Here is a 23,566-nt window from a genome sequence, read left to right on the forward strand (position 1 = left end):
GACCTCGATACAGCACAGTGCTTTGGATTAAGCACGTCATTTCAATTACACTTGATCTGGCTTTATCAAAAAGCCCTTCTAAGTGATTTTTGTTGGTTGTGGGTTTTTTTGTTTGATTTTTATTTTTAGCTTGCAGATGCCAGCAGAATAATGTTGGAATTTTTATACCGTACAATATTAACTGTGGAATAACACCACCAATAAAAAAATAAGAATAATAAAAAGAAAAGCTGGGAGACAGCAACATGTACACCAAGGGTGAGATTTAAGGCAGGAAAGCATCTGCATGGCTTATAGGCATGTAAATCTTTCTCAAGGTCTGAGCCATTGGCTCCTGAAGGCCAGATTTTTAACAGCATTTGTGAGAGTATTGGGGAAACTGTGAACCTCAGTCAATTCAACATTAAGTATTTCAAGATACAGATATCTAGCTAGTCAGATTTTCAGAGGATTTTAATAATATTAGGTACTTAGGCATTTTTTCAGAACTCTGTCTGTATCTGCAGCTTTAAGCCCTTAAATACTTCCATAAATCCAGACCTAACATCTTTAGGCTGCATCTGAATGTTAGGCTTCAGTATGAATGTTTTCCTTGTGCAACTCAATAAATGTCCTACTTCTCAGAAGTTAGCAGGAGCTAGCCAGAACTTCTGAAGGTCAGGCTTTGGTTCCTAATGGGCTTAGCTCCCTAAGGTTTGTTACTTGTGCATTGTTACTCAGTTTGTCCTGAATAAAATTTGCTTGCTTTCAGATGCTGCTGGTTGTTAACATGGTGGAAATGGTAGGGCACAGTTCACAGAGCAGTTCTGGTTTCTTCTCTTGGGAAGGTGCTACATGGCATTGTGCAGAGGGTGGACAATCATGCTTGTTTCCTCAGCACTGAATCTCTGCCCACTTCCCACTGCAGGTGTTAGCTAAGGATGACTATGAGACTGTGAGGCATTTATGTATTAGGTTACAAAGCGATGTGTGTATGTGTGTGTGGCTTGTGTGTGTTAAACTTTTGAAGAAAAAAGATGTGACTTCTCTTCTTCCTGATAGCGTGAGTGTGGTGATAAGCCCCAAGGGATCACACTGTTCTCGAACAGCAGCATCCAAGATCCTCTCTCTGCTCTGAGGGCATTTCATCTCAGAGATATAAGGACAGTAATAAAAGCTTCTTCCTCACTCTCCTCCCAAAGCAATTCCTCAGCTCATAGCTACCTGTCCAAAGCTACGTCAGTAATACTCCAGTATTCAGCCCAATAAAAATTTTGTCAAGGAAGCATAGAGTTCCTGTCAGATATTTTTCATTAAAAATCATTTTTACAGCAGCAAGCTGTAACGAGCAGGCAGCTATGGAGTGAAAAAAGTGTGAAATGATGAGAAATTTGGACAGTGTTATCATCCAATGGGGACTCAGTGGCAGGCCACTTAGAATGCCTCCAGTGTATGGAGTGAGACAAGCAGAATATTTTTCACAACAGATTTTAATGTAAGAAATTTATTACAAATCTCAGTGGGCAATAGCCCACACCAGTGATTCTAGTCCTTCCTCTCAGATATATTACTCAGATAACATAAAGTCATAACTCCTTGTAAATTATTTATGAGCCCATCCCACCTTAGATGAAAAAACTATTTCTGCTAGAGACTTGCAGGGTTAATATCTGTACCTTTGTGTTTGATTTCCTGAATAGCAGAGTTTTTTTCTGTAGCCAGTGGGAAGCATATGGCATTTGCTTTGTCTGGTGATTACAGAGCCATAGCTGATTGTGAATTGATCAGAAGTGGGACATGCAACCATTACTAGAACATGAGGAGCTCATCCTAGAAAGCTACAGTAGCCCAAGAGGAATAAATTTATTCAGTGAAAGAATTTGCATCACAGCTGCTGACTAAAATGAATCAGATTCATAGGATATATCTGTTTAATCTTCCTTGATGGATCGTGACAGCAGGAGCATCCTGACATGAACCAAACTTGACATTCATCAGATCAATTCCTCATTTTCTATCCAGAAGTCAGGAATGTTGATAATTCACAGAGTAACAGACAATATATGTCAACTAGCAGCTCTGTGGGTGATAAGGCAGTTGTGAAACATCATGCCATTCAAAAAATAACTGAAGAATGTAAGTACCCTGAGATAGTGGCTTCCATCTGGGGGAACTGAATGCATTGTGAATGCAAAGGGTTACCACAAACGATGGGTGCGATAGTGGGGTGCATTAAGAGGATTGTGTCCAGTAGATTGAGAGAGGTTCTCCTCCCTCTCTACTCTGCCCTGATGAGACCACACCTGGAATACTGCATCCAGTTTTGGACTTCCCAGTCCGAGAACGACAGGGATCTACTCGAGAAAGTCCAATGGAGTGCTACCAGGATCATTGAGGGGCTGGAGCACTGCCTTATGAGGAGAGGCTGAGGGACCTGGGGCTTTTTAGTCTGGAGGAGAGAAGACTGAGAGGGCTGGCTATCAAGAGGGAGGGAACAGGCTCTTCTCAGTTGCACCCTGTGATAGGACAAGGGGTAATGGATCTAAATTACAGCACAGGAGGTTCCACCTAAACGTGAGGAGGAACTTCTTCACTGTGAGGGCCACAGAGTGCTGGAACAGGCTCCCCCGAGAGCCTGTCTCCTCTGGAGACTTTTAAGACCCATCTGGATGTGTTCCTGTACAACCTGTGCCAGATTCCATGGTACTGCTGTGGCAGTGGGTTTGGACTCGGTGATTTTTGGAGGTCCCTTCCAACCCTGAACACTCTGTGATCCTGTGTTCCGTGGTCCATGCACTCAGGTCTGCAACAAAGTTTAAGCTGTTGCAGACTAACAAAAAGTCCAGGAACAGTCACAGGTTTTTACGCTGGTAAAAATGAAAAGTTTGTGAACAGGAAGTCCACTTCAACATGAAAAGAACTTTACTGTGAGGGTGCTCTGGAGTTCTGGACCAAGCTGCCTAGAGAGGTTGTGGAATCTTCTCTAGAGACTTTGAAGGCCTGGATTTGTCACATTATTGCTGATCCAGGCTAGGATGCTGTTGGCCACCTCTTGGCCACCTGAGCGCACTCCTGGCTCATCTTCAACTGTCTGTCAACCAGCACCTCCAGGTCTTTCTGTCCTGGGCAGCCCACCCAGCCGTTCTTTTCCACCCTGTACACTTCTGGGCAGTTGCAGAGGTTTTAAATGTTTTGGAGGGTTTTTTTTTCTTAATGAGGTCATATTTATGTGTAAAATACATGAAGTGTTGGATGAACACTTTCTGTGATTATGGAAAAATACATGTGTTAAAATATCTTCCAGGCTTGCTCCTAAAATCCCTGGGAAGATGATATCACTGCCAACAACACCCTGTGCATATTTTCTCTGCAGGTTTTCCACACTTGATTTTTCACATCTTATTTTGGGTTCTCGGTATCAGTGAATCGCTTACTTGCAGTCTGGCACCTGAAAGCAGTTACAATGCTAAAACTAGGGTAGAGCAGGGGAGAAGGATGAGGTTTTGGACCATACAGACTCGCCTCCTTTTTCTATATCTTCGCTGCTTGCCTTTTTCACAACAGCATTTCACTTGTGGTCTAGTCTGTGCTGATTAGAGGGCATTTTACACATGCACAGAAGCCAGATTGAGGGAGGGGGAGAGCTTTTGAAATACAATCTGAAGTTAGTTATACTCAGTGGAATTTGTGTACAGCAGTAACTTTCCATGCCAGATTTTCCAACCATAAATTTCATGTCCATAGGAGTAAGAAATTCAAATAGACACCTGCTGTCTAATGCAAAAAAACCTCCAAAAAAAAAACCAAAAACAAACCCCAAACAAAAGAAAGTTTTGCATTCCTGCTTAAAACAGTGTTATTTGTAGATTTTCTTGAATCTTGAATCTTGAAATGCAGATTGAGCTCTGTCAAAGCCTCAACACAATTTTAATAACTCCAAGCAGGTTAGATTTTTGTTAAACTTCATTTAAAGCCTGATCTATTTTTTTTTTATGCTACAATAAATATCTGGAGTATTGTGTCCAGTTCTGAGCTCCCCAGTTCAAGAGGGACAGGGATATGTTAGAGAGTGTCCAATGGAGGCTATGAGGATGGTGAAGGGACTGGAACATCTGTCTGATGAGGAAAGGCTGAGAGACCTGGGCCTGTTAACCTTTACCTTGGAGAATACTGAGAGGAGATCCTGTTCATGTTTATAAATATCTGAAGGGTGGGTGTCAAGAAGAAGGGGCCAGGCTCTTTTCAGTGGTGTCCTGCCATAGCACAAGGGCCAAAGGACACAAACTGGAACCCAGCGACTTCCACCCTAACATGAGGAAAAACATCTTTACTGTGAGGGTGCTGGAGTCCTGGGCAAGGCTGCCCAGAGAGGTTGTGGAATCTCATTCTCTGGAGACTTTCAAGACCTACCTGAATGTGTTCCTGTGTGAACTGCCCTAGATGATCCTGTTTTGGCAGGGTGGTTGGACTCTATCTGCCAAGTTCCTTTCCAATCCCTGCCATACTCTGATTCTCTGATTAAGTAGACCATTAAATGGGCTTTGAAGCCCATTGATGAGCCTGAACCCTCATTACCTGAAAGCTTTATAGCTACTAGAAGCATGTGGTTTAAGGCTATGGGGGTGAGGGGAGAAGCTTTCTGGTTAGAAGATGGTGTTTCTGAGAGAGAAAAAATGTTCTCATCTTTTTGTGACCAACCTGGGGACTCAGTTCTGTGTGCCCTGAGTTGTGTTTTGTGGGTAATATTCCTTTAAAGGAGAATTGAACTGTTGTAATAGATAAAATGTGGGTTTCAGTCTGCTATTGGGCACCTCAGGATCAGTGAATGAATCATAGAATTACAGAACGGTTTGAGTTGGAAGGGACCTTGATGATCATCTAATTCCAATGCCCTTCCATGGGCAGTGACACCTCCTACTAGACCAGCTTGCTCAAACCCACATCCTAACATGGCTTTCTGGACTTGGACCCTCCACAACTCCTCTGGACAATTTGTTCCAGTGCCTCACCATCCTCATGGGAAAAATTTCTTCCTCACGTCTAACATAAATCCAACTTCCAGTTTGAATCCATTCCCCCCATCCTGTCTCTCCATGCCTTTGTTGCTGCTCTGCTGTATTCCACTTCAAATACCGCAAGGCTGTTCTAAGGTCTCCCCAGAGCCTTCTCTTCTCTGGGGTAAATGGGCCCAACTTTCTCAGCCTGTCTTCACAGGACAGATGCTCCAGCTCTCTGATCATCTTCATGGTAATCAAATATCAAATGAGGATATTCATTGGAAGGAACAAACAGCACCAGCATGTGAAAACTGTCACCTCCTCTTGCTTCCAGGTGTCTAGTTTTTGTTCATCCTAACAGAGTCATTTGTATTCTATTTCCGGAGGGGTGCTGCTTGCAGAAGAAATGCCTCCTGTTTGAAGACATCCAGTGGTACCCAAAGGTAAGACTGCCTCTTGGCAGCGAAGGAGTGGTCTTAATTATAATGATGCCAGGAATAATATAATAAAGTTGCAGATACAGCATCTCTGTGATTCTGATGCTATGAAGTTCCCCTTCAGTAGTGTGGTGGTTGTCTGAGAAAAGCCCTGGCAGAACCAACTCATTGTGTTGACAATGTGCACACAACAATGTGCCCTCATGGCCAAGAGAGCCAATGGTATCTTAGGATGCATCAAGAAGGGTGAGTCCAGCAGGTCTAGGGTAGTTCTTCTGCTTCTCTATTTTGCCCTGGTGAGACCACACCTGGAATACTGTGTCCAGTTTTGGGCTCCCCAGTTCAAGAGAGACAGAGACCTGCTGGAGAGAGTCCAACCAAGAGCCACGAGGATGATTAGGGGACTTGAGCATCTCCCCTATGAAGAGAGACTGAGAAGGGATCTCATCAATGTGTATAAATATCTGAAGGGTGGCGGGGCAAGTGGAGGGGGCCAGGCTCTTTTTGGTGGTGCAGAGCAATAAGACAAGGAATAACAGCTTCAAATTTGAACACAGAAGATTTCATCTCAATGTGAGAAGAAACTTCTTTACAACGAGGGTGATGGAGCATTGGAAGAGGCTGCCCAGGGGGTTGTGGAGTCTCCTTCTCTGGAGACTTTCAAAACCCACCTGGATGCATTCCTGTGCAGACTACCCTAAGTGATCCTGCTCTGGCAAGGGGGGTTGGATCCGATGATCTCCTTCCAACCTCTAATATACTGTGATACTGTGTTGAAGAAAATGACTGCTGTAAAGCTATTTTTTATTTTTACTTAAGAACTTGGGCTTTGCATTGTGTTTCCAGCAGCACCCAGTACCTGCTTTGCTCTGAATCTGTGCGACAGATGTAAAAGCTGCTTGTAGCTTGTGCATTGGTGCAGTGAGAAAGCGCCTTGCCAAGGTGTTGCACCACTGATGTGTAGAGCCTGGGTTCCTGCAGAGGAGACTTGGAGGTCTTCAGAGGATACTGGAGTTGGCTAGTGATCATGATGTTCTGCTTTGCTCTTAGAAACAAAGAGTTTCTTCAGATGCCTTTCATGTCTAGGAGAGGCTTACTCTACAAGTTGACACCTTCTCCCTACAAGAGTAATCATACAACTTCTTTCTCAAGCCTAACCTGTCCAACCTTCTGTTTGTCTTCAAGGCAAAATGGTCTAGTGTCAGCCCTGCATTGCAAAGGAAGATGTAAGGGGGGTGAGTGGCTGGTAAGCAGGACATTAATCCTCCCTTCTGGGCTTCGGAGTGGGTCGCGGACAAGCAGGACGTGCATGAACCCGCACAGCTTAGTCAGTATGGAGGGGAGCTGAGCTGTATTTGTGTATGGAGCAAAGGGTCTAAGCAGAGAGGTGAACATCAACCAAAGCAATCAAATGCTGCCTCTTCCACAGAGCAGACAGAAGGAGCTGGCAGGCTCTGTTTTTACTGAAGAAACTGTGCATGGCTCTGAAGTGGGTAGGTCATTAACGGAATGCCATCTGCTGGCACAAGGTATCTTTACTGTCTGCATCTTTAAGACAGATGACATGAATGCTGCAGCTCAGACTGAATGGCTTTCAGGTCAGCTTTCTCCAGGCAAGGTGCCAGCCTAGCTGTAGTTCTTCAGCTGACTGCAGCTTCTAGTTCTTTTCCAGTCCTTAGGAAGGAAATCTCCACATACTGCCTGTGGCAGAGCTTATGGACTAGAAGCACCTTCTGCTACTTGAATAGGATGAGAGAAATGGCCTCAAGTTGCACCAGGGGAGGTTTAGTCTGGATATTAGAAGAAACCTCTTGTTTTAAAGGGTTCTCAAAGACTGGAACAGGCTCCCCAGGGAGGTGGTGGAGTCTCCATCTCTAGAAACTTTCAAGGCCCACCTGGATGTGTTCCTGTGTGATCTGCTTTAGATGATCCTGCTCTGGCAGGGGAGTTGGACTCAATGATCTTCAGAGGTCCTTTCTAGCCCCTATCGTTCTGCGAACGGTGATTCGGAGGTTCTCTGATTCTGTGTGGTTGGATCTCCATCCCTGGAGGTATTTCAAAGAGGCAGAGATGTGGTGCTGAGAGACATAGCTTAGCAGCAGACTTGACAGAGTTAGAACTGGTTGGACTCAATGATCTTAAAGGTCTTTTCCAACTGAAACATTCTCTTGTACTATGAATGGATCATTGAGTTGCCTGGACAAAACAGATCCATAGATACTGTCGAGAGAACCTGCTTGAGTGGTGTGGTAGCTGGCTTCTCCTAGAAGTACTGTATATGATGTCACTTTTCCACATGTCCTCAGGTGTCGGGTCAGCTCCCTTGCATCTTTATATACTCAGTGGAGATGCTGGAAAAGCAGTTGTAGCTCTAAAGAAATGCACCACAGGAGGGGCTTATTATTGTCATTTAATGAATTTAATAAATGCATTTAATGGAATAGGAGCAATGTCGGTGTAATCACCCCCAGGAGGTCCCTCATTCATTTATTTTTCATGAAGAGCAGATTTCTGTGCAGCACAGGTGCAGTTTCAAAAGATGGCAAGGGCAAAGCCTGAGTGGGACTCAGGTCTTCTACCACTTGGGAAACACAGATTATAATCAGGAAATTTGTCAGCCAGAGTTAGAGAAGAAAGTGGCTGAATCTCTTTAGTTCAGAAGAGAAGTGGAGGTAGCTTGTGGATGGTAGAACTGAAAGTTTTTTAGTTGCTTGCATTAGCAGATGAAAACTGAAGTCCTCTGACCGAACTGTGTAAGGAAAATTTGTCCTGCTGCTTCCCTTGATTAGGAGAAAGTAGGTTTTCTGTCTTGCAAAAAACTGTTGACATTTAAAAGGATATATGAAAGGAAAATTTATTCTGCAGTAGCATAAAGCGAGAGCTTTACAAAGTTTTTCATGAAGTAGAATTGTAGAATCACAGAATAGTAGAGTTTGGAAAGGATCTTCAGAGATCATCAAGCCCAACCCCACTGCCAAAGCAGGATCATCTAGGGCAGGTGACACAGGAACACATCCAGATAGGTCTTGAAAGTCTCCAGAGAAGGAGACTCCACAAAGTCTCTGGGCAGCCTTCTCCAGGACTCCAGCACCCTCACAGCAAAGAAGTTTTGTCTCATGTTGAGGTGGAACTTCCTGGATTCTAGCTTGTATCCATTGCCCCTTGTCCTATCACAGGACACCACTGAAAAGAATCTGAGCCCTTTTTCTTAACATCCACCCTTCAGATATGTATCAACATCTCAGTCTTCTATTTTCCAGGCTAAACAGCCTCAGGTCTCTCAGCCTTTCCTCATCATACAGATGTTCCAGTCCCTTCATCACCCTCATAGCCTCTACTGGACACTCTGTAGTATTTCCCTGTCCCTACTTGAACTGGGGACCCAGAACTGGACACAATATTCCACCTGTGGTCTCTCCAGGGCAGAATAGAGGTGGTGGACAACCTCTCTTGGCCTGCTGGCCAAGTTCTTCTTAATGCACTCAAGAAGTACTAAGATAGACTGGGAGACCTGTTCTGGTGATGAAAGCTTCAGACTCTAGTGCTATTGAGAACAAATAACTTTAACCCAAGCTTGAGCAGAAGCTCAAGATAAGTGATGATTTTTCGGTGGGATCTTCTTCCATCATGAGTTCATCCACTCTGCAGCAGAATACAGAATCTTAAGATCATGTTGACATGATCCTGAGAATCCTGCTGGTGTTGAAAATCCTGCTGAGAGCACCTCTCCTCACAAAAGAATTGATAATTTTTCTTCTGGAGGAATGTATTTCCTTAAAGACTTCCAATCTGTCTCAAGCACATACTCTATTTAAGCATCCAAAATATTGAAATAAGAAGCTGCTCACTGCACAATTGCCTTATCATAAAACACACCCTGCTAAGAACATGATTTCTGTTTCCATTTAATTTGAGACAGTGCTCCTCATTCTTCTCTCTGCACACCGAGGTTCATCTAAATCAAATTGAACTGAAAAGGACAATTGTGCTATTGATTTGGAGTACTAAAAATAATGCATAATAACCTCCCTGTACTGTCAAATCTCTTCAATGACTGAAATAGCTATCATACAAGATGTATCATTATTCATCAACTTTATTACCCTTACCAAGCAGGCTGTTATCTTCATTCAGGTCCCTTCTATGGAACTTGACTTGAGCAAGAAGTGACAACATGATCTGTGGGTTTTGGTCACCCATGCATATCAAGAAGGTCTTCAAACATCTTTATTCATGTGAGGAGACAATGGAGGTGTCTCCCTGTTGATTATGTTAGCGAGGATGATAGTTATGGAAAACTGCAGTTAAGCTGAAAGCATTCTCCATGCCTGGAGAATAAATCTTGTGAGGAGTGACTGAAGGAGCTGGGGCTGCTTAGTTTGGAAAAGAGGAAGCTGAGGGGAGACCTCGTCACTCTCTACAACTACCTAACAGGACATTGTGGAGAGGCTGGTGCTGGTCTCTTCTCACAAGCAGTTAGTGATAGAACAAGAGGGAATGGCCTCAAGCCATGACTGGGTAGATTTAGACTGGACATTAGGAAATTTTTTTCACTGAGTGGTCAAACACAGGAATGTGCTGAGGTGGTTGTGTCTCCAACCCTGGATGTGTTTAAAGGTCATTTAGATGTGGTACTTGGGGATATAGTTTAGGGGTGAACTTTGTAGAGTAGGGTTAATGGTTGGACTTAATGATCCAAATGTTCTTTCCCAACCTGAATGATTCTATGATAACAACAGAAATTCTGAGGAGCAGCTGAGGGCATGGGGGATTTTTAGTCTGGAGGAAAACAAGGCAGAGAGGAGACCTTCTCACTCTCTACAACTCCCTGAAGGGAGGTTGGAGCCAGGTGGGGATCGACCTCTTCTCCCTAGGAACAAGTGATAGGAGGAGAGGAAATGACCTCAAGTTGTGACAGGCGGGTGTTTAGGTTGGATATTAAAAGAAACCTCTTGAGTGAAAGATTTCTCAAAGACTGCAACAGGCTGGCCAGGGAGGTGTTTCAAAGAGGCAGGGATATGGTGCTGAGGGCCATGGTTCAGCACCAGTATTAAAATTAAATAATGGTGGGACTTGACAAGCTTAAAGGTCTTTTCTGACCAAAATGATTCTATGATTCTTAGACTCAGGAAAGAGCATGAGCATGTGTCTGAATGTTTTAAATCCATGCACAACTCTGCCAGGAGCAAAGTTCCCTGAATTAGAGAATAAGTAACGAGATGATTAAAAGCACAACTAATTTGCTGTATGCTGTTGAGTAGGATATGAGCTTTTGACTTCTGGTTTTAAATTCTTTTTTAAATGAGTGCCACAGAGGAAACCTTGCAGTACAAGGTGCCAGCAGTCATGTTTTGGGACAGGGAGTCACAGCTGTGTTAGCAGTTCAGCTGGCATAAACTGGCATTTCTCTTCTCTGCAGTGTGCTATGACATAGCTCAATGCACAGCTGAATGCTGGTGATGATTATTTTTAGATGAGAACTGCCTCATTCTGGAGGGACTTACAGCAGTCTTGGAGCCAACAAGGGTAGTCCATGGCATCAGCAATGTAAAAATTGTGGCAGTGTGGCACATAGAGAAAATATTGGCAGGCTTAACCCAGCTTCCCAGATTTTCATCAGGGAGAACCATTTTTAAGTACAGACACCAACATCAATGTTTTGTGGGTTTGTAGGGGGTTTGTTGATCTAAAATAAAATTTAAAAAAAAAACCACAACCCACAGAATCCTTCTGGAGAAACTGCTTGCTTATGGCTTGGCTGGGTGGATGCTTCACTGGGTTAACAACTGGCTGGTGGCCAGGCACAAAGAGTGGTGGGGAATGGAGTTAAATCCAGTTTGTGGCTGATCACCAGTGGTGTTCCCTGGAGCTCAGTGCTGAGACCAGTTCTGTTTAATATCTTTATTGCTGATCTGGAGGAAGGTATTGAGGCACCCTCAGTAAGTTTGCAGATGATAGTAACATAGGTGGGAGTGTTTATCTGCTTGAATGCAGGAAGGCTCTGTGAAGGGATCTGGTTAGGCTGGACCAATTGGCCAAGGCCCATTGTATGAGATTTAAAAAAGCCAAGTGCTGGGTCCTGCACTTGGGTCACAATTCCCCCTGCCCCCCCCCAAAACTCCAGGCTTGAGGCAGAGTAACTGGAAAGCTGTTCATCAGAAAAAAGATCAAAGGGGTTGGAAGGGACCTCCAGAGTTCATCAAGTCCAACCCCCCAATGCAAGATCTGTCCCACTAGCTCAGACAAAAAAAATCATCTGATCTGACATACCTCCTCCATCACTAGCCACTTAGGCTTGTCAGAAAGGTAAAGTTCCTTAAAATGTTATTCTAGTTGGCAGTCAATTTTTTTTAATGACAAGGCAAAATCTGTATCTAGACCATAGTGCTTGTGGCCATTGTATGATTAAAGAAAGAAGTAATGAAGGCATAACATTAACACAGATTATGAGAAACAACCTAGCAGAAGCCTAACAAGATATTGAACACTGACACATCCAATACAAATAAAACTCCAAAATAATGCAACCAGCTGTAGGTATAGTGAAGGAGTAGGAGGCAAGATTATAATAGGTTCTTGTATTCCACAGCATCTTGAATTCTGAGTACATTTGAACTGTTGAACACAGAAACAAGGATGTTATTCCTAGGAGATCATTATTTAATACAATATTTTTAAGTTTGATAATTGGTCCACAAAGCATCTTGGTTTACATTACCTTGACTGTTTTGACTATAGAAGCCGAGAGAAGCATCTGACTTTGTTCTTGCACAGGACACCACTGGATTTCCTTAACAGGACCACTGGTTTTAGACATGTAAAATATTAAATTTTTGGTGGAACTGCTGGTTAACAGCTAGCCAAACATGAGCTAGCATGTGCCCAGGTGGCCAAGAAGGCAAATAGCATCCTGTCCTGGATCAATGGTGTGGCCAGCAGCAGTAGGGAAGTGATTGTCCCCCTGTACTCAGCAATGGTGAGGCCAAACCATGAGTTCTGGGTTCAGTTTTGGGCCCCTGACTCCAAGGAGGACATTTGAGGTGCTAGAGCAACAAAGTCAGTGAAGGGTTTGGAGAACAGGTCTTGTGACAGCCAGTTGAGGGAACTGGGATTGTTTACCCTGGAGAAAAAGAGGCTGGGAGGAGACCTTCTGGCTCTCTACAACTCCCTGAAATGAGGTTGTAGTAGGAGGGCTCAGTCTGTACTCCCTAGTGTCAGGTGATAGAGCAGGAAATAGCCTGAAATCGTGCCAGGGGAGGGTTAGGTTGGAGATCAGGAAAAATTTCATTCCTGCAAGAGTGGTCAAAGATGGAACAGGCTGCCTAGGGGGGTGGTGGAGTCACCATCCCTGGAGGTATTCAAGAAATGTGTGGGTATGGTGCTTGCAGACATGGATTAATGGCTATTGTGGTGCTAGGTTGATGGTTGGACTAGATGATCTTAGAGGTCTTTACCAAACAAAACAGTTCTATGAACCCCTCTTGTATGTATTCTTTTCTTCCCACAGACATTTATGTTTCTTTTCTGAACTGCTGAGCAATTCAAGTTGGGATACATCTTCTCTTTGTGTGTTTATGAAGTGTCAAGTGTTTACTGCTAAGAGCTCTTGATCTTACCTGCCTCTGCAGCCTGTGCTTTATAACAGTTCTATTATTTCCAGTTGAAATCCAAAACTGCTCTCCTCTTTTGGATTTTGGTTTGTTGGTGCTTGCATCTGCACTTTCAGAGGCTGAATGGGACTTTAAGTAAAGACGGGCAGAAGTTCTGAGTAAAGCCTATGTCCCTGGTTTCCTGCCCTGGCTGTTGCTGGGAATTACTGGCACTCTAGCAAGAGAGTTCATTGACAGGGTCTTCTCAGCTTACCTTGTAAATTCAGGCTGACCACAAGGTTCAAGGAAAGGGAGCTTGACCAAATTCATCCTCTTCAAACTTGCTTTAAACTGACTGGTGAGGAAGTTTACAGAAGGTTGAAGCTCAATTACTGTGGGCGTGGTTGTCTGAAAATTCTGAAAAACAATTTGTTCCCTTCACGTGAGATGCCTAAGGACTTTCCTACTAATCCTCCTGTTTCTGCTCCCCATCTCTTAGACCATGCAGATTCTTGCCAGAGCATGGTTTGAATTATTGATATAGAAAACACATTCCTGTTATGTTGTTCTTCCTAATCTTCATCCTACTTGGATTTATATGGGGAAGAAGAGCATATGAGTAAGAAAGAGTGGGTGGAACTGGCATAAATCCAGGTGTTTTGCACATGGTGAAGCTTAGCTGGTGGTGACGGTGGGGTTGAAGACCTTGCCATTAGCAAGGCTGTTTGAAGTGAGGAATCTCTGTTAGATGGCATTGCTGAAAGATAGGAGCGCCTGGAAAGGTAGCAGATCTTTAGCTAAATGGAAGATCTAGGTGATGCATAGCCCATTTAGAGGGCTACCCTCTGGCAAGAAAGCTCTTCAGCTGTCCTTGTGGTGTGGAATAATTCAGCACCAAGCTGACAGTTTGCTTTGTAGGACCTGTGTGGTACCTGCTGTGGAAAGGTGCCTCGCACAGCAAGGCTATTAATAACCCAACTCTTGTGAGCTCTTGGCCACAGTTTGAGGCCTTATTTTCCTAATAACCCTAAAATGTGTTTTGTTTTCATGTGCTTATGGATATTAGGTTGAACCTTTCCTACTGTCACAGATTTCTGAAACCTTAATTGCTTTTCAAACTTAATTGCCCCTGGAATGAGCTCAGGAATTAGATTTTGGCTAATGGGGAAATATCTTGAGCTATTATGGCTCTGAAACTATTATTTTTAGACCTTAAATTAAGATGGGATAATGAGATGCAGATAACAATCAAGGTTTCAACATTACTACGCTAGAAAGCACTAGGAATTAAAGGATTAAATACAGCCTAAAATGAGTCCAAGAACTTGTTCAAAATCAGTAGAGAAGCCTTAAGGTGAAAAGCCCAAGATATTCTCCCAACCATATGTCATCTCTAGGCTATTGGTCCTTGTTTTAATCACAGAATTGCAGAATGGTTTGGGATGGAAGGGGCCTTAAAGATCATATAGTTCCAACCCCCCCTGCCATGGACACTTCCCATTAGACCAGCTTGCTCAAGGGCCTGTCCAACCTGACCTTGAATACATCCAGGGAGGGCATCCACAACCTCCCAAGGCAACTTGTTCCAGAGTCTCACCACCATCACTGGAAAGAATTTCTTCCTAATCTCCAGTCTAAATCTCCCCTCTTCCAGCTCAAAGCCGTTGCCTCTTCTTCTGTCACTACAAGCCTTCATCAAAAGTCCCTCCCCAGCTTTCTTGTAGGCTGCTTCAGGTACTACAAGACTGCTCTAAGGTCTCCCTGGAGCCTTCTCTTCTCCAGGCTGAACAGCCCCAACTCTCTCAGCCTGTCCCAACAGGGGAGGTGTTCCACTCTTGATCATCTTTGTGGTCTGCTCTGGACCTGCTCCAACAGTTCCATGTCCTTCTTGTGTTGGGGATGCAGTACTCCAAGTGGGGTCCCATGAGAGCAGAGCAGAGGGGCAGAATCACCTCCCTCATCCTGACAGTTCACAATTCTTTTGATGCAGTCCAGCACACAGCTGCCTTCTGGGCTCTAAATGCATGTTGCCAGTTCATGCTGAGTTTATCATCAAGTAACACCCCCAAGTCCTTCTCCTCATGACTGCTCTTAAGCCACTCCTTGACCAGTTTGCATTTGTGCTTGGGATTGCCCTGACCCAGATGCAGGACCTTGCACCTTAATAATCTAATTTGGTTTATAAAATAGAGGAACTGGCTTGATTTAAATTATCTAAGAAACTTTTCAGGCTTTAAGGTATTTTCCTTTCTTCTTGAAGAAAGAAATTGACAAACTGAATGATGACCTAATTGGTTTTAGCAGCTGCTCTGCCAGCATGTGGAGAATTCATGTGATATGACATGTCATTGGAAGACCTTAACCATTTTTGAGCACTTTAAAGCTCTCTGAAGCAAAACAGCAACACCTTGCAGCACTTCTGAGGCATATGCAAAATACAGGTTTCAGCAGACACAGCTTAAAGCACAGCAGTTGTGAGGCTGAAAACTCGAGCGTAGCAAATTAGCAGTTTTTATTTTATACCCCAAGTCATTACTTAAGGATGGAAAACTATGCTAGAAAGACACAGCATGTGATAAAAACTAATGCTATTTTTATTCCAAGGGAGAAACTTTCATAGAATGGTTATTAGTTGCAATTCTTCTTCCTTACTGATTTAAGGACCCTTCTCATATGTGATGATTCTTCTGATAAGACACACCACAGAAAAAGCCCAAAACCACCCCAAAAAGATCGATCAGTCACAAAGTCTTGCTGTTAAAGCTAATTGTCCCGCTTCTGTAGGTCCTTCAATCTGCTTTCCACAAAGACTTTTCAGTTTGTGGGGCATGCAGAAACTAGCAGAGCCTGTAGAAATGGAACATATGGTTCTTTAATTAAAGGCTGTCAAAATGCGTATGTGCTACAGGACCCAAGTAAGATGGCACTGGGGGAAAAAACCCAAATATTTGAACCTGAGCAGAAACATTTGTTATTTGTTTTGGTGAAGCAAATAGGAAATTCCCCACAAATCACTCTCTAGGTCTTGCTTTGTTTTTTTATTTATTTTCTTTACTCTATTTTTACAACTTAAATGGGGCTATCCCTCTGTACTCAGCACTGGTTAAGCCACACCTTGAGTCCTGGGTAACAGTTTTGGGTCCCTCACTACAGGAAATGCATTGAAGTGCTGGAGCATGTCTGAAGAAGGGCAACAAAGCTGGTGAAGGGTCTGTAGAGAAGGTCTATTGATGAGCAGCTGAGGGAATGGGGGCTGCTAAGTCCAGAAAAAAGGAGGCTGAGGGGAAACCTTCTTGCTTTCTACAGCTCCCTCGTAGTGAGGCAGGGGTTGGTCTCTTCTCCCTAGTAATAAGGGGTAGGATGAGAGGAAATGGCCTCAAGACGCACCAGGGGAGATTTAGGTTGGATATTTAAAGAAACTTCTAGACTGAGAGGGTTCTCAAGGACTGGAACAGGCTTCCTAGGGAGGTGGTTGAGTCCCCATCCCTGGAGGTCTTTAAAAGAGGCAGGTTTAGTGCTGAGGGCCATGGTTTATTACCAGCCTTGGTAGAGTTAGAAATGGTTAGACTCGATGATCTTAGAGGTCTTTTCCAACCGAAATATTTCTAGGATTCTATGATGCTACTCACTGCTGGAGACCACAGAAAACCTGCAGACCTTCTGGGAGAAGATGCATAAACATTCAGTTCAGAAGGAGAGGTAAAAGAGTTAACTGGAAAATCTTGGGCCATATAGGTGATCCTAGAGCTGTGCTGTTTTGTGGGTAAAAGAACGGGGGAAGAAATGAAGAGCCAGGTATTAACTGAGTTGTTTCTGGAACTGAGACTTGCCAATATGATGCTGAACACAATCCCAGTGTGGTATATATACATGCTCAAGCATGCCTCCGCTTTACTTGGAAATCTAAATGTTCCATCAAACTGATTCTGTGGCAGAGCAGAAGTGGGGGCTAGCCAATGAGTGAAGATCTCCTCTAAGCCTGCCTCTTGGAGAGGCCATGTTTTGTGTTACAACCACCACGGGAATTTACTTTAATTCAGCTGATCCTTCACTGGGAATTTTCCCCATTTAAGCAGGTGGAGCTGTTTGGGACTCCTGATGAAAACTGTCTGGTCAAATTGAACCTTTCACCAGTCTCCCACCCCTGCCTTCTATGGCAGCAGGCAGACCACTCATGGATCCACTCCCCTCATGTTGAGGGTGGATCTTACTGCCTCATCATGCTGTCAGCACATTCCCAGAGGAATGCAGCATTGCACAAAGCCAGCATTAACTGCCTCAGGTTCAGTAATGAGATGCTGGTTCTACCAGCAGTACACCACTCCCATCACTAAAGGATAAGTCCTAACGTCTGAGAGCTAAAGCATATCTGGCTCTGACAGGGACAATCAGATTTATATAATTTTCTGACAGACAGTTAAGCTTAAAGCTGTACAAACTGGAAATATACTGTCAAGGAAAGTTAATATTTTAGAAGCCCAAGGTTTTATGAGGCAAGGCACAGACCCCTTTTTTTACAAGGATGCTGCTGTTTTCTCCTGTCTTTTCAGAAGCCTCCTGCTGCTGTCAGACAAGACCCTACATACAAAGAAGCCCCATGTTGCCATCAGACAAGATCCTACACACACATAAATCTGATCCCTGTGAATGGTAATAAACAGAAGAGCATTTTAATGAGAGAGATGTTTGGATTAATCTCAGTCACAGAATCATTGAATGGGTTGGGTTGGAAGGGACCTTAAAGATCATCTAGTTCCAACCCTCTGTCATGGGCAGGGACACCTCCTACTAGACCAGTTTGCTCATGGCCTCATCTAACTTGGCTTTCAACTAAAATTCTAGGGTTTATCCATCCAGCAGGAACTGATGTGACCTCATTATTTGGACGTTTGTCCATTTGACTTAGGTGCCTTCACAATGTTTTTTGCTGAGAAAGTGAAACTAAAGAGGTTCCTAGAGAGAAGAAGGTAGTTTCCAGATTTCTGATGCTCTTCTAGCAAACCTTTTAGGAGAATCAGACAAAACAAACAAAGAAACAAACAAAAAAACACAAAGTAAAACCAACAAACCAAAACAATAAACAAACAAAACCCAAACCAAATCAAACCAACCAAAGAGCCAAACCACAAAAACAACCAACCAATCAACCAAACAAGCTCCAAACAAAAAAACCACACCACCAAATCCCAAAGAAATTTCAGGAGAAAGATGAGCAAATGAAAAAAATCTAAAGAAGCCCTTGAGGAATTTTACAGTGCAGCATAATTGTGCACCTCATTAAAATGCTTTTCCCTTTATTATCCCTACATTTCATGCAGTGGGGGATTTGTTTGACATTGTGATGATTTATGAGTGCTTGTGAAATGGTAAAGAAAGCAGAACAGTGGTGAAAGGAGAGATGAATGATTGCCCTTAAAAGACCAAGGGATTCATAACAGCAGCTTTGCTTGGAAACCCTTTTCTTGTTTGTAGGGCACCACTTTGTTCAGTCTTTCAGTGGGATACAGATCTTTAACCATCCTGGTGCCGAATGTATGTTGTTCTGGGTTAGTATTTAGCTTAGGTTTTACATATATTTCCAATTTAGCTGAGCTTTTTACTTGGTGGTGGTGATTTCAACCATCTCACAAATCATTGCCTCAATAGTGTTTTCAGCGTATTACATTGTGAATGTGATGTTATCTGTATGGAATCACAGTCACAGAATCATGGAATGGTAGGGGTTGGAAGGGACCTCTGGAGATCATTGAGTCCAACCCTCATGCCAAAGCAGGATCATCTAAAGAAAGTCACACAGGAACACATCCAAGCAGCTTTTTAATGACTCCAGAGATGGAGACTCCACCATCTCTCTGGGCAGCTTGGTCCAGTGCTCTGTCACTCTTAAATTAAGTAACTTCCTCCTCGTGTTTAGATTTAATTTCCTATGTTCAAGTTTGTGCCCATTACCCCTTGCCCTGCCACTGGGTACCCCTGAAAAAAGCCTTGTCCCATCCTTCTGACACCCACCCTTCAAGTATTTATAAGCATTTACTAGATTTTCCCCTCAGTCTGCTCTTTTCCAGATTAAAAAGCCCCAATTATTTCAGTCTTTCCTCATAAGAGAGGTACTCTAGTCCCCTCAGCACCTTTGCAGTCCTGGGCTACAGGAGTTGTGTCTAGAAAGCTGTGTTGTTAGTGGGCTTATGTCAGTTTAGAATATGGAAAGCTCTTCTGCTTGACCCAAGTGAAGCCTTTTGCCTTAAAAGAATTTTTGATGAGATCTTTTGATGCATATATTTTATGCTTACTATTGAACTATTGATTTTATTATATAACTCTCTCTTTATAATCTGCTTGCTTAGGGTTTGGTTTTATTTTGTGGGTAATTTAATAACTCGTCTTGATTTTGGATCATAGGCTCCTTTACAAGTAATTCGCTCTTCCCCTTCCACCATTCAGTTATTGGGCAGTTCTACCTCTAATCTGCATAGGATTTCCATGAGGTCATGAATCATAGAATGGTAGTGGCTGGAAGAGACCTTTGGAGATCATTGAGTCCAACCTCCTTGCTAATGTAAGTATGCCTAGATCAGGTTGCACAAGAATATGTGTTCATCTGGATTTTGAAATTCTCCAGAGAAGGCAACTCCACAACCTCTTTGTGTTCCCTGGGCCAGTGCTTCAGGACCTTCACAGCAGAGAAGTTTTTCCTTACATTCAAGGGAAACCTTCTGTGTTCTTGTTTGTACCCATTGTCCCTTGTCCTATGACTGGATGCCATTAAATTAGCCCAGCTCCATCCTCATGACCCCCACCCGTTAGATATTGATTAACACTGAGAAGATGCCTTCTCAGTATGCTCTTCTTCAGGCTAAACAGCCCCAGGTCTCTCAGCCTCTCCTCATCAGAGAGATGCTCATGTCCCCTCAGCATTATTGTGGCCCTCCAGTACTTCCACGTCTCTCTTGAACTGGGGAGCCCAGAAGTAGCACAATATTCCAGGTGTGGCCTCACCAGGGCAGAGTAGGGGGGAAGGAAAACCTCCCTTGACTTGCTGGCCACAGTCTTCTTAATGCATCCCAGAATACCACTGGCTTTCTTGGCCACAAGGACATATTGCTGGCTCATTGTGAACTTTTTCACCAGCACTTTCAGGACCTTCTTTACAAAGTTAAAATATATGGAATTTAAATATAAGAGATGGACCTGAATGTTAAGAAGCAACTGGACTCTGCTGGGTTCTGTTTTATTCATAATAAAGAAAAGCCAGAAGATCCAGGCTCCCAAAATCCAGACACTAATGATGTAGCTTGGTCTTTTTCCTACAGCTGAGTGTGCTTCATAGTGCAGCAGCAGAAGCCCTTCAATTATTACTTGATGAGATTCCACTTGTGAACCTGGCATTAGTATATTTAACACTTCCCATCTCTAATTACCAGTATTCTGCAAGGTGTTAAAAATAGGCCAGATCCTTTGGCCCTGTGTTCCCTACAGTATGTTGAGCTTGGTCTAGGCTTCAGTTCAACACTGTCATCAGAGTTCTTGCAGCCTGAGGGAATTTTCTCAACGTTTCTGAATGTAATTAAACATTTCCTATTAAGAACAATTATATGTTAAGATAGAGAATTCCTCCTGACCCTGCAACAATAAGGGTTTACAAACCAAAGTACAGTTATTACACTGGGACATCATCTTGTTTGATAGAGCAAATAATTTAAGAGATTTCAAAACTCTGAGGTTTGTTTGAAGCCTGATTCTATTTCTCTCCACCCAGCTTGTTGAAAGAGAGTGAGACAAGGCACTTGTTACTAGAAATTAAGACCATGCCTACACTGTTCTTCTCCTTCAGTTCTAAGTTTTCATCAATGTAGTGTAATCCCTTCATCTGGGGAACAACCCTATGGATCAGTACAGGTTGGGGGCTGATATGCTGGAAAGCAGCTCTGGGGAGAAGGACCTGGGAGTCCTGATGGACCACAGGATGATCAAGAGCCAATAGTGTGCCCTTGTAGCCAAGAAGGCCAATGGCATCCTGGGGTGCATTGAGAAGAGTGTGGTCAGCAGGTCAAGAGAGATTCTCCTCCTCCTCTACACTACTCTAGCGAGACCACATTTGAAATACTGTGTCCAGTTCTGGGCTCCAAGGACAGAGACTTGCTGGAAAGGGTACAGCAAAAGCCTATAAAGATGCTGAGGGGACTGGAACATCTTTCCTGTGAGGAATGTACTTCCACATGAACATAAGGAAAAACTTCTTCACTGTGACGGTGACAAAGCACTGGAACAGAGTGCTCAGGGAAGTTGTGGAGTCTCCTCTGGAGACATTCAAAACCCACCTGGATGCATTCCTGTGTGACCTATTCTAGGTGATCCTGCTCTGGCACAGGGATTGGACTGGATGATCTTTTGAGGTCTCTTCCAACCCCTAATGTTCTGTGATTCTGTGAAGGACTGAGGGAGGGATCTGATCCATGCTCTTCAGTTCTTAAAAGGATGGGTGGCAGGAGGGTGGACATATTTTTTTCTGATCTTGAGCAGCCAAGACTAGTTGAGAGGCATCCTGGCCCATGGTGGGGAGACTGGAATAGATGATCTCTGAGGTCCCTTCCAACCTAAGCCATACCATGATTTCTACTCAGTGGAATTGCACTGTAACAAGCGTTACAGCAACTGCACATTGATGCTCTCGGTAGAAGCTCTTTCATGTGGTTCTTCAAAGCTCCATATCTCTTGGGGCTTTGGGGAGTCTGTTGCAATGAGCTTGCTTTTTAAAGAAAAAATAAATGTGACACAAGAATCATAGAATGGTTTTGGTTGGAGAAGACCTCTAAGACTACCAAGTCCAACCATCAACCTAAGACCACTGTGTCCATTAAACCATGCTTCCCACCACTATCTTTCATCTCAGGGAACTGTGTACCCAGCTAACAGAATCACACAAACATTCAGGTTGAAAAAGACCCTTGGGATCACCAAATCCAACCGATAACCCTACTCTACAAGGTTCACCCCTAAACCATATCCTCAAGTACCACATCCAAATGACCTTTAAACACATCCAGGGTTGGTAACCTTCTGGCCTGCCCATTCCAATGCCTGGTCATACTGCAAAAGACTGAGGCCAAGAAGGTGTTGAGCCCCTCAGTCTTTTCTTCATTGTTGACCACTTTTTCCTCCCTTGAATCCAACAATGAACAGAGATTTTTCTTTAGTCCTCCTTTTTTTAGTCTACCAGCTGGCTTATGGTAGCACGACATGAAATTCCAGAAAGAGCAGAGTCCTATCAACATCACATCTGCTCAAATTGCTTGCTTTTTAGCTCCCATACTGCATGAAGTTCATAAATATGAAAGGGAAGAAGGTTCATGGTTCTGTCTGATGTGCAGCACGTTTTATGGTGTAAAAATTCATCGTAACTGTTCTAGTCAGTTATATTATTCTGGCATGACCTGGATATAAACAGAGTTATCTTACCTTGTATATAAACAGATTTCACATCAAAAAGGTTTGTTTTACAGGATTTCTAAGCACAGAAAAACCTGCTATAAAAATGAAACTCTTGGCTGCCTTGATTTTAGTGGATTTGACTATAAATTGCCTTTATAATCAAGAAGGCTTGCAGCCATCTCACCTTCCTCTGTCTCTCCAAGTCAGTTGCTCACAGCAGGAGGGGAAGTATTCAAAGGTCACTTGAATGACCCTGATCCCTGTCCAGATGCTTTTTTATCTCCACGGCCTGGGCATGTGGGGCCTGGACAACTGATTTCCTTTCTGGATCGAATCAACAAAATCTGTAGGGCCCAAAGAGATCTTTGGAAACTGCCTTACAGTAGGCACAAACTTGAACATAAGAAGTTCCATCTAAATATGAGGAAGAACTCTTTAATTTAAGGGTGATGGAGCCCTGGAACAGGCTGCCCAGAGAGATGGTAGAGTCTTAATCTCTGAAGATATTCAAAACTCATCTCGATGTGTTCCTATGTGACCTTTTTCAGGTGAATCTGCCTTGGTAGGGGGGTGGGACTCCATTTCTAGAGGTCCTTTGCAACCCCTAGCCTTATTCTGTGATTTATTGGAAAAAAAGTATTTTAGAGCCTTCTTTTCTCATCTCCTATAAAATCTCTTGACGTTTTTTGTTTGTTTGATTGAAGAACAAGAGGACACAGTCTCAAGCTGCGCCAGGGGAGGTTTAGGCTGGAGGTGAGGAGAAAGTTCTTCACAGAGAGAGTGGTTGGCCATTGGAATGAGCTGCCCAGGGAGGTGGTGGAGTCACCATCCCTGGAGGTGTTCAAGAGGGGGTTGGACGTGGCACTTGGTGCCATGGTTTAGATAGGCATGAGGTGTAGGGTGACAGGTTGGACTCGATGATCCTTGAGGTCTCTTCCAACCTTCTTGATTCTATTCTATTCTACTCTCTTCTATTCTATTTTTGTTTGTTTGTTCGTTTGACTGGTTTGTTGGGTTTTTTTGATTGGTGTTATTTTGGCTTCTGGGGGGTTTTGTTTGGATGGTTGGTTTTGGTTTTTTTGAGTGTGGTTTTTTTTTTCTTTTGAGAAGCTAGCCTCTTAATTTTACAGCTTAA

The sequence above is a fragment of the Indicator indicator genome, chromosome 8, assembly GCF_027791375.1.
Source record: "Indicator indicator isolate 239-I01 chromosome 8, UM_Iind_1.1, whole genome shotgun sequence".
Taxonomy (NCBI): domain Eukaryota; kingdom Metazoa; phylum Chordata; class Aves; order Piciformes; family Indicatoridae; genus Indicator; species Indicator indicator.